At 53.1% G+C, this 9,627-nt stretch overlaps 1 pseudogene; it reads right to left on the minus strand.

Annotated features, from left to right (window-relative positions):
• Positions 1 to 8,113: 8,113 nt before the first annotated feature.
• Positions 8,114 to 9,285, minus strand: LOC123181905 (aspartic proteinase nepenthesin-1-like; annotated as a pseudogene).
• Positions 9,286 to 9,627: the final 342 nt, after the last annotated feature.

Below are 9,627 nucleotides of genomic sequence, written 5' to 3' on the forward strand. Positions count from 1 at the left end.
GTTCTTTCATTAGGGGATCTAGCTATCTTAGCCCCATTTACGCCGTTGTACACTACCCGAATGACGACTTTTGGCTCGCTAACGCATGTTCTGCCGTTTGATCATTCTTGGCCTGTGGTATTTTTGGCTTGTTAAAGGCCCATGAAGCCTTTGGGCCATTTTAAGCCCGTGACAAGTTTTGGCCCATAATGATCCGTTATGTCTATGGGTTTCTATAAATTGTGGTTCCTTTCGGCCTGTTAACGGCTCGTTAAGTGTGTGGGGCCATGAATGGCCCCTTGTGCTTTCAGCCCATTTGTGGCACGTGTTGTGTTTTGGGCCTTTGTTTTACGAGGTTATTCGGCCCGCAAGTCATCCGTGTTAGAATATTGAAGTGCTTGATAGTGAAGGAGAAGGAGGCGGCCAATGTGGAGGAGCCGGTGACAGATTTAGCGAGGAGGCACATACATTTGGTCTCGGAGGGCGAAAATGCTTTTTTTTTTGCCCGGAATGCCGGACTGAAACTTCTGTGATATAGCACATGTAAAAACTATGAACATCCGCCTCATTTTGGTTGTGATCGACCGCTATGAAGTATGAACACCGTACTTTTAATTGGCTCTTATATTACTATGCGTTTAAATGGTTAGATGAGCGGCTCCTGCATCCATATCCGTGGATGCGTCCGGACGGGTCCGCATTGGAGATGCGCTAATGAAGGAATGGGGAGGGGACGAAGAGCCAAATGTGTATGTAGTCTTCTTTATTTCTTTTTCAGTTGATGACAACATCTAATTCAAGAAAAAGCTGCATTAATTAGGGAAACGATTGGGAACGACACGCCGGCTGAACATTCCGCCGGTCGCGTGCGGCTCGTTGGATCGAGCGCGATCCTGTGGTTCAGCAGCTCTCTCCCACATCTTATCCCTTCACATCTTCCTCGCCCCCTTCGCAAATCCCGCTCATGGCGACCAGGCAACCACCCGAGAACCAAACGACGGAGTTGAGCCTCCTCTCTGACCTCAAGCACTCCACCGGCAGCCAGCGGAACGAGGTTTGGTTCGCCGCGCGCTGTTGCCAGGCGCCTGCTCCCTTTTCCAAATGCTACAACCGGAATCCTAAAAGGCTACATCTAGTATCTTAAAAAGCTTCAACAGCAAACAAGGAAGCTAAGGGCGGCCATGGCGCAACCGCAAAAAAGCTGCAACCAAAAGATGAAAATTCTACATCTAGCACGTGAAAAAGCTTCAAACGGCACCTGAAAAAAGCGGGATTTGGGATAGAAGAGGGGCTTCAACAGACATGCGTCGGAGCTGCAAACACTACCGAAAAATGCTACGACCGACAACAAAGAAAGCTACAACCAGCTTTCAAAAAGATTCAACTGGATACGGGGTAGCTGGAGGTCGGCCACTGCGCAGCTGCAAATAGCTGCAAACGGCATCGAGAAAAGCTACAAACCGCTTCTAAAAAATCTTCAACCAAAGAACATCTAGATAACAATGGCGAACGACGACCACGATGGAGCTGCATGGGGGTGTTGCGACGGGCGTGCTGCAACCGGCAACTGAGGAAGCTGGAACCGGCGGCGAGCGGGCTACAACGGGTGGCAAAAAAAGCTACAAGGGGGGCGTGGCGTCCGAATCAGCAACCATTTTTCTGCTGGAACCAGTGAGCCGAGGTGCTACAACCGGCACCAAAATATGCTACGAACGACAATCCAAAGTGCTACAACATGTAGAATTTTTTGCTACGATGGGCGGTGACCGCGGTGACCACGCGTGGGAAAAAGCTGGAACCAGCGAGCAAAAAAGCTTCAATCGGCGGCAGTTTTGCTACAACCGGAGAGCGGCGACCGCGTCGTGCCGCAAGCCACAAGTTGGAGTTGCGACGGGACTCACGGGATGCTGGAACCGGTGACAATGTTGCTGGAACCGGCGGGAAGATTTGCTAGAACCAGCAGCCAAAAATGCTACCAATGGAGTCCGTCCTGCTGGACCAGCGTCGTTTTGCTACAACCCTAGCCTGTGTTTGCTACCACCGGTGACCATTTTTGCTACATGCATGCACACGGTGTTCGTCGATGGCGGCGATGCCCTTTTTTTTGCTGCAACAGGTTTGGAGTTTGCTGGAACCGGCGTACAAAATAGTTGGAACAGGCTTTTTTTACTTCCTTTTGAAGGTGACCATGCCGATCAGGGATGTGAGCCGATTTGCTGCAACCGGCAAACCAAAAAGCTACCACCATTGAGCTGATTTGCTTCGGAGCTGTGTACAACCATTTGTGTCGGTGCTACACGGACTCGTCGCCAGCGAGGCTTCAAGCACGAGCATGCGGGGGAGCCACGGATAGCGGCTGGATATTTTGTTGCAACCGGCGGCGAGCACCCGTGCTGGGGCGGCGGCGAGCAGGTCTGCAACCCAGGGCGGGGTGGATGAATGTTACATCCATGGCCGGCGGGGAACTTCAATCTGTCAGCCGGGGTGGGGAGGGAGGAGGGAGGGATGTTGGAATCAACCACGTAGTAGAAGTCCTGTCCGGTATGGACTAGGAGCAGTCACCGACTCGGTTTGGGTTAGCTAGCTTTGTACTAGTATAAATATAGCTGTACCCTACGTTGTAATATCAGATCAATCAAAGCAATAAAAGTACAAAGGCTCGACACGAGCCTGTTGCTATAACTCGGCGTGTTGTCTCGTGAGGTACGGGGTTAATCGATCGGCCGGCTGCGTAGAGCTAGCTAGTGCAAGCTAGCTTCTTCTGGTAGTGTGAAGCTAATCGATCCACCAGGGTGCTTGCCTGCTTATTGTTGCACGTACGTCCGTTGGCCAAAGTATCGGCCAACCGGGACTCGACGGAAAGTACTCGTCGGTGTTCGTACGTTTGGGACCGAAGCCAACAATTGGTATCTAGAGCCAGGTTGATCTTCTAGTAACGGAAGGTCATGACGGGCAAGGAGATCGTGGAATCGTCCGGAGCGGCTAAAGTACTTGCCGTACCTGGTACGTCATACCCACGGTTTGACCGCGAGAACTTCGGGGTCTGGAAGGCCCTCATGGAGTGTAGTCTCCGCGCCAACGAGCTATGGGATGTGGTCGATCCAGGAGGCGACGCGTTCAAGAAGGAGGGAGCCGAGCACCGGAAGGATCGGCAGGCGGCGTCAGCGATTTACTCGGTGATGCCGATGGATGTCCTCCAACACCTAATCGCCAAAGAAACGGCGAAGGAGGCGTGGGATACTTTGAAGCTCATGTTCGAGGGACACACCCGCGTCAAGCAAGCCAATCTCCAAACTCTCCTAAGGAACTATGAGACTTTGGTCGTGGGCGACAATGAGTCCGTGGATGCGTTCGCTTCACGGGTGGCTACTCTCGTCAATCGGATCCGCGCGCTTGGTGAAAACCTCACGGAGACCTCGGTTGTCCGGCGGTTCTTGCGCGCAGCCCCTCCCCGGTACCTGCAAATTGTCACGGCGATCGAGCAGTGCGTCGATCTCGCGACTCTCTCCATCGACGATCTCGTCGGACGCTACAAAGCTCACGACGAGCGTATGCGGTACAGTCTCGGGGATGGGAAGAATGATGAGAATGTCGTGCTCACACGGGCTCAGTGGCTGGTGCTGGACTCAAGGAGAGGTGGCGAGGGCTCTAGCAGCAACACTCGCCAAGATCGTGCGCCAAAAGAACAAAGTAAGAAGAACGCCGGCGACGGCGCTCCGAAGAAGAAGAAGTTTGACAAGCGCAAGATCAAGTGTCACAACTGTGGCATCATGGGGCACTTCAAGTCGGAGTGCAAGAAACCACCGAAGGAGAAAGCTCTCATGGCCAAAGGAGGCGATGATGGAGACATGATGCTCATGGTCGAAGTATGTGAGCTAATGGATGAGGATAGTCCAGCTCCAAAGGCGCCGGCTACAGAGGTTGTCACGCTCGTAGAGGAGGCAGTTTATCTTCATGATAAGAAGAGGATGAAAACGTCGAGGCACGTGTGGTACCTCGACACGGGCGCTAGCAACCACATGACCGGCGACAAGGACCAGTTTTCTGAGCTCGGTGTTTCGGTGGGAGGCACGGTTCGATTCGGCGACGGACGGACCGTTGACATCGCAGGGCGAGGTACTGTCCTGTTTGAGTTGAAGAATGGCGGTCACAAGGTACTCACAGATGTGTACTATATTCCCAAGCTAAAGAGTAGCATCATAAGTCTTGGCCAACTCGAGGAGCGTGGTTGCAAGATTGTGCTCGAAGATGGCTTTTTATGGGGGTATGATCGTCAGAGGATGTTGATTATGAAGGTGCAGAGGTCACCGAACAGGCTCTACGTCCTCAACTTGGATCGTGTGGATCCGGTATGTCTCCTATCGAGCATGGACAACTCGGCATGGAAGTGGCACGCGCGCTACGGTCATCTAAATTTCCAGGCTCTTAGGCAACTTGGACAAAAGGAGATGGTATGTGGTCTACCGTGCATCAATCATGTCGACCAAGTGTGCGACGGTTGTCTCATTGGGAAACAAAGGAGAGCCCCGTTCCCAAGAGAGGGAAACTTTAGAGCGAGTAAAGCTCTTGAGTTGGTCCACGGAGACTTGTGCGGACCGATTACACCGGCCACCCCTGCCGGAAACAGATACTTCTTGCTCGTCGTCGACGACTTCAGCAGATTCATGTGGATTGTGTTGTTGAAGACGAAGGATCAAGCTTTGCAAGCTTTCAGGATAATAAAAATGGCGGCTGAAGTAGAATCTGAAGCCAAACTGAAAGCCCTCCGTACCGATCGGGGGGGTGAGTTCAAGTCCCGTGCATTCACGGACTTTTGCGAAGCTCAAGGCATCAAGAGGTATCTTACGGCGCCATACTCACCGCAGCAAAACGGTGTTGTGGAACGGAGGAATCAAACCGTGGTGGCGATGGCACGAAGCGTGTTGAAAAGTAAAGGCATGCCGGGCAAGTTTTGGGGTGAGGCGGTCAATACGGCTGTTTACTTGCTGAACCGGGCTCCAACCAAGAGTGTGGTTGGGATGACGCCGTACGAAGCATGGTACGGACACAAGCCCACGGTTGATCATCTTCGCACTTTCGGGTGCGTAGCGCATGTGAAGACAGTGACCGGGCATACTAGCAAATTGGCGGATCGGAGTACTCCAATGGTGTTGGTTGGCTATGAAAAAGGCACGAAGGCATACCGTGCGTGCAACCCCTCAACCAATAAGGTGGTTGTGACGCGCGACGTGGTCTTTGAAGAAGCAAGGTCATGGAATTGAACTCCACCGAGCCGGTATACCCGTCTTCCGATGATATTTTCAACGTTGTTTACGATGATTATGAGCATGCAGACATTGGTGATCAACCGGAGACGTCGGCCGCGACAAACGGCGCGGACGGCACGACAGAAAATGGAGACGCGCCAGCTACTCCCGCTGCGTCACACGCGCACGAGCAAGAAGGACCGGCTGGTGCGCCTGAAGACACGCCAGGCAGCGCCAGCGGCGCTCGATCTGGTGGCTCACATATGCGTGGAGGCACTGGACGAAGCCCATCAGGAGGCTGTCCACCTCAAAGCCCAGGTGGCTCATCAACCAGCCCGGGAGCAAAAAGCCTGTCCACTGGAGGCGTTTCCAGCAGCCCACGTGCTGCACCACAAGGACATCAAGGCCACGTACGTGAAGGCCATGTACGTGAAGATGATACACATGTTTTGGATTGTTCATCTAATGGAGATGCAGCCAGTTCGGAGGAACAGGATTCGCCAGAAATTGGGAGTTTGGAAACTCCGGATGAAAATTCCTCGTCTTCGACTGAACAGGAGACAAGGGAACGTCCGCCGACACCAGTCCGTCTTCGGCCAGTGGCGGATTTATATCCGAAGAAAAATCCAGTGAAAATAAAAAGAAGAGGACGACAGTGTCTGCTTAGCGTCGAGGAACCGACAAAATTTGAAGATGCAAATACGGAGAAGTGTTGGCGTCGTGCTATGGATGAGGAGTTGGGATCGATCCGAGACAACAATACATGGGAGCTCGTGGATCCACCCAACGACCATAAAATCATAGGGCTCAAGTGGGTGTACAAGGTCAAGAAAGATGCCGAAGGAAACTTGGTGAAGCATAAGGCAAGGCTCGTAGCCAAAGGATACGTGCAAGAGCAAGGTGTAGACTTCGAGGAAGTGTTCGCTCCTGTCACAAGGATGGAATCGGTGAGGCTAGTTATAGCTCTCGCGGCTCAAGAATCTTGGAGGCTACATCACATGGATGTAAAATCCGCCTTTTTGAACGGGGAGTTAAAAGAAGAAGTGTATGTGAAGCAACCACCGGGTTACATCAAAAAGGGAGAGGAGCACAAGGTGTTGAAACTACACAAGGCATTGTACGGACTATGCCAAGCTCCTCGGGCGTGGAACATCAAGCTTGATCGTACACTAGTTTCTCTTGGTTTTGAGAAAAGTCCACTAGAGCATGCTATGTACAAGCGAGGTAAAGGCAAGGATCGTCTCCTAGTGGGCATCTATGTTGATGATCTCTTGATAACTGGAGCAGATGAGGAGGAGATTGCTAAATTCAAGCTACAAATGAAGGAGCTTTTCAAGATGAGTGATCTAGGGATCTTGACTTACTATCTCGGGATCGAGGTACAGCAAAAGCCGGAGGGAATCACGTTATGCCAGGAGGCATATGCAAAGAAGATTCTTGAAAGCTGTAGCATGGAGGACTGCAATCCAAGTCATGTTCCAATGGAGCCTCGACTTAAACTTAGCAAGAGGAGCCAAGCACCCGCGGTTGATGCAACGGACTATAGAAGTGTGGTCGGAAGCCTAAGGTATCTTGTGAATACACGACCAGACTTGGCCTATTCCGTTGGCGTAGTGAGTCGCTTCATGGAAGCACCCACGACAGAACATTGGGCAGCTGTGAAACAAATACTTAGGTACATCAAAGGGACAACTAACTTCGGTTGTGTCTATTTGAGAGAGAAGCGGAAGGAGATGGTGGAGCTACTTGGCTACAGTGATAGCGACTTGGCAGGAGATATTGACGACCGTAAAAGTACCTCGGGCGTGGCATATTTCTTGGGAAGAAGCATAGTGAGTTGGCTATCACAAAAGCAGAAGGTGGTCGCATTATCATCCTGTGAAGCGGAGTATATTGCAGCTGCAACCGCGGCAGGTCAAGGTGTGTGGCTAGAAAGGCTACTCGGTGACCTCACTGACAAGGAACCGGAAGGAGTGGTGCTTTATGTTGACAACAAGTCCACGATTGCTCTATGTAAGAATCCAGTGCATCATGATAGAAGTAAGCACATTGATATACGGTATCACTACATACGAGATTGCGTGGAAGAAGGCAAGATTGAAGTCAACTACATTTGCACCGATGATCAGCTTGCAGATATCCTGACCAAGTCTTTGGGACGACAGAAGTTCACGGAGATGCGGGGAAGGATCGGCGTCCAAGCTGTGAAGTGAGGACATCGTGGTTGGGGGGGGTGATTGTTGGAATCAACCACGTAGTAGAAGTCCTGTCCGGTATGGACTAGGAGCAGTCACCGACTCGGTTTGGGTTAGCTAGCTTTGTACTAGTATAAATATAGCTGTACCCTACGTTGTAATATCAGATCAATCAAAGCAATAAAAGTACAAAGGCTCGACACGAGCCTGTTGCTATAACTCGGCGTGTTGTCTCGTGAGGTACGGGGTTAATCGATCGGCCGGCTGCATAGAGCTAGCTAGTGCAAGCTAGCTTCTTCTGGTAGTGTGAAGCTAATCGATCCACCAGGGTGCTTGCCTGCTTATTGTTGCACGTACGTCCGTTGGCCAAAGTATCGGCCAACCGGGACTCGACGGAAAGTACTCGTCGGTGTTCGTACGTTTGGGACCGAAGCCAACAAGGGGGAGATGCGTGGCCTTTGCCCGATGCGAGCGGACGGCGATGCCGCAAAGCTACGTTGGATGGGGCTAATCAAGGGGAAGCGCGTTGACTCAGATTGAAGATGACGGGAAGGAAGAAGATGGGATCCAATCCGACGGCTGTGCGCACATGCATCGGGCGGCTGCGGTGCGACCGGCCGAAACTTTCGGCCGGCGCACCGACGCAGACTACTGCCCCATTAATTAGGGTTTACTGGAAGCCCACATCCTAGTTCAGTTGGGGCCGCCTGTATCGTCGCTGCATCTCTCGGGAGCGAAGTGGATCTTGCCGGCTGTCATGTCATAGACGAAGCGCGTGTCCACCTGCTGCATCACGCCGATGATGGTCATGTGCTCGCTCGGCACCACGGCGAGGCAGATGTCGCGCTGAACGAAGACGAAGAGTTGTTGCGGCCTTATCACGAGGTCACCGTCCTCCTCCCCGCCCTCCTCGAAGTGCAGCGTCATCGTCGGCAGGTGCGGGAAGGCGGCCTGAGTCGCGCCGCTGAAGCACAGGCGATACCCGTGGCGCCTCACAAGCGGCATCCCCAGTCTCTTGACATGCTCCTCCACGGCGTGCTCCAGGACGTTGTACGCGAGCTGCGTCATTGTCGTCCTGCCCGTCCCGGGATCGATCAGGCACCCGCCGTACCACCTACCGCCCGACTTGTGGCGCTGGAATAATTCGCTCATGCGGCGTCCAGGTGGCCCGACCAGGCGCTTGCCGGCAACGCTGACTCCGAGGAGTTTCACGAAGTAGGCGCTGAAATCCGGGCTGGTCCAGCGCATGTAGAGGATGTTGGTGCTCTTCATGTGGCCGGTGGCCGGGACATCGGCGCCGAACCGGAGGAAGCCGTGCCTCTCCGGACGCGAAGGCGAAGGTCTCGGTGCCGAGCACACCGTTCGCGTGCGCGCCGTCGAGGCGAGTGGCCCGGAACTCGCAATCGTTGCCCCTGGATGGCTTATGACACAGGTCGCTCCCGTGCGGGACGCGTCTGAACGACGTCGAGATCTCCGGGTTGAAGGGCGGCGGCATCTGTGGGAACGGATGCGCAATCAGCAAGCACTGCATCCATGTCAGGCTGCTGACCGTGTCCAGCACCAGGTCGTAGGTGCAGCGGCCGCGGCCCGTCCCGACGGTGGTGGCCACGCTGTATGTCAGCCCTCTCGGCCCGTGGAAATGCGGCCGAAGCGCAGTGGTGGCTGCCTGCTCGCTCGTTGAGGTGCAGGAAGCCGCCGCCGTCGACGTGCATGGTCCTGTTCCAGCCGGCGCTGGGCACCAGGCGCAGGCTGAAGCCTCCGCTGGGGCGTGGCATGCCATGGGTTGCAACGGCAGGCTGGAGGAACATCGCCAGCGAGGCAAGCACCAGCGGGAGGAGGGCGAGAGCGTGTGTGTCAAGCTCCATGGTTGCAGCAACAGTCACAGTAGCAAGCTAGAGCACCGCACCTTACTTGGTGGCTTGAATGCAAGCAGTCTTGGTGGCTTGTACACGGAGAGTTAAACGTTGAGCGAGAACTAATTGTGGTGCCAAAATCCATATCTTCATTTAATGTGCATATCTATACTACTACTCCCTCCGTTCCTAAATATTTGTCTTTCTAGACATTTTAAATGACTACTACATGCGGATGTATGTAGACATATTTTAGAGTGTAGATTCACTCATTTTGCTTCGTATGTAGTCACTTGTTGAAATGCCTAGAAAGACAAGTATTTAGGAATGAAGGGAGTATTATGCATATCTTCA

Source organism: Triticum aestivum, chromosome 1A (assembly GCF_018294505.1).
Source record: "Triticum aestivum cultivar Chinese Spring chromosome 1A, IWGSC CS RefSeq v2.1, whole genome shotgun sequence".
In the NCBI taxonomy this organism is placed as follows: Eukaryota; Viridiplantae; Streptophyta; class Magnoliopsida; order Poales; family Poaceae; genus Triticum; species Triticum aestivum.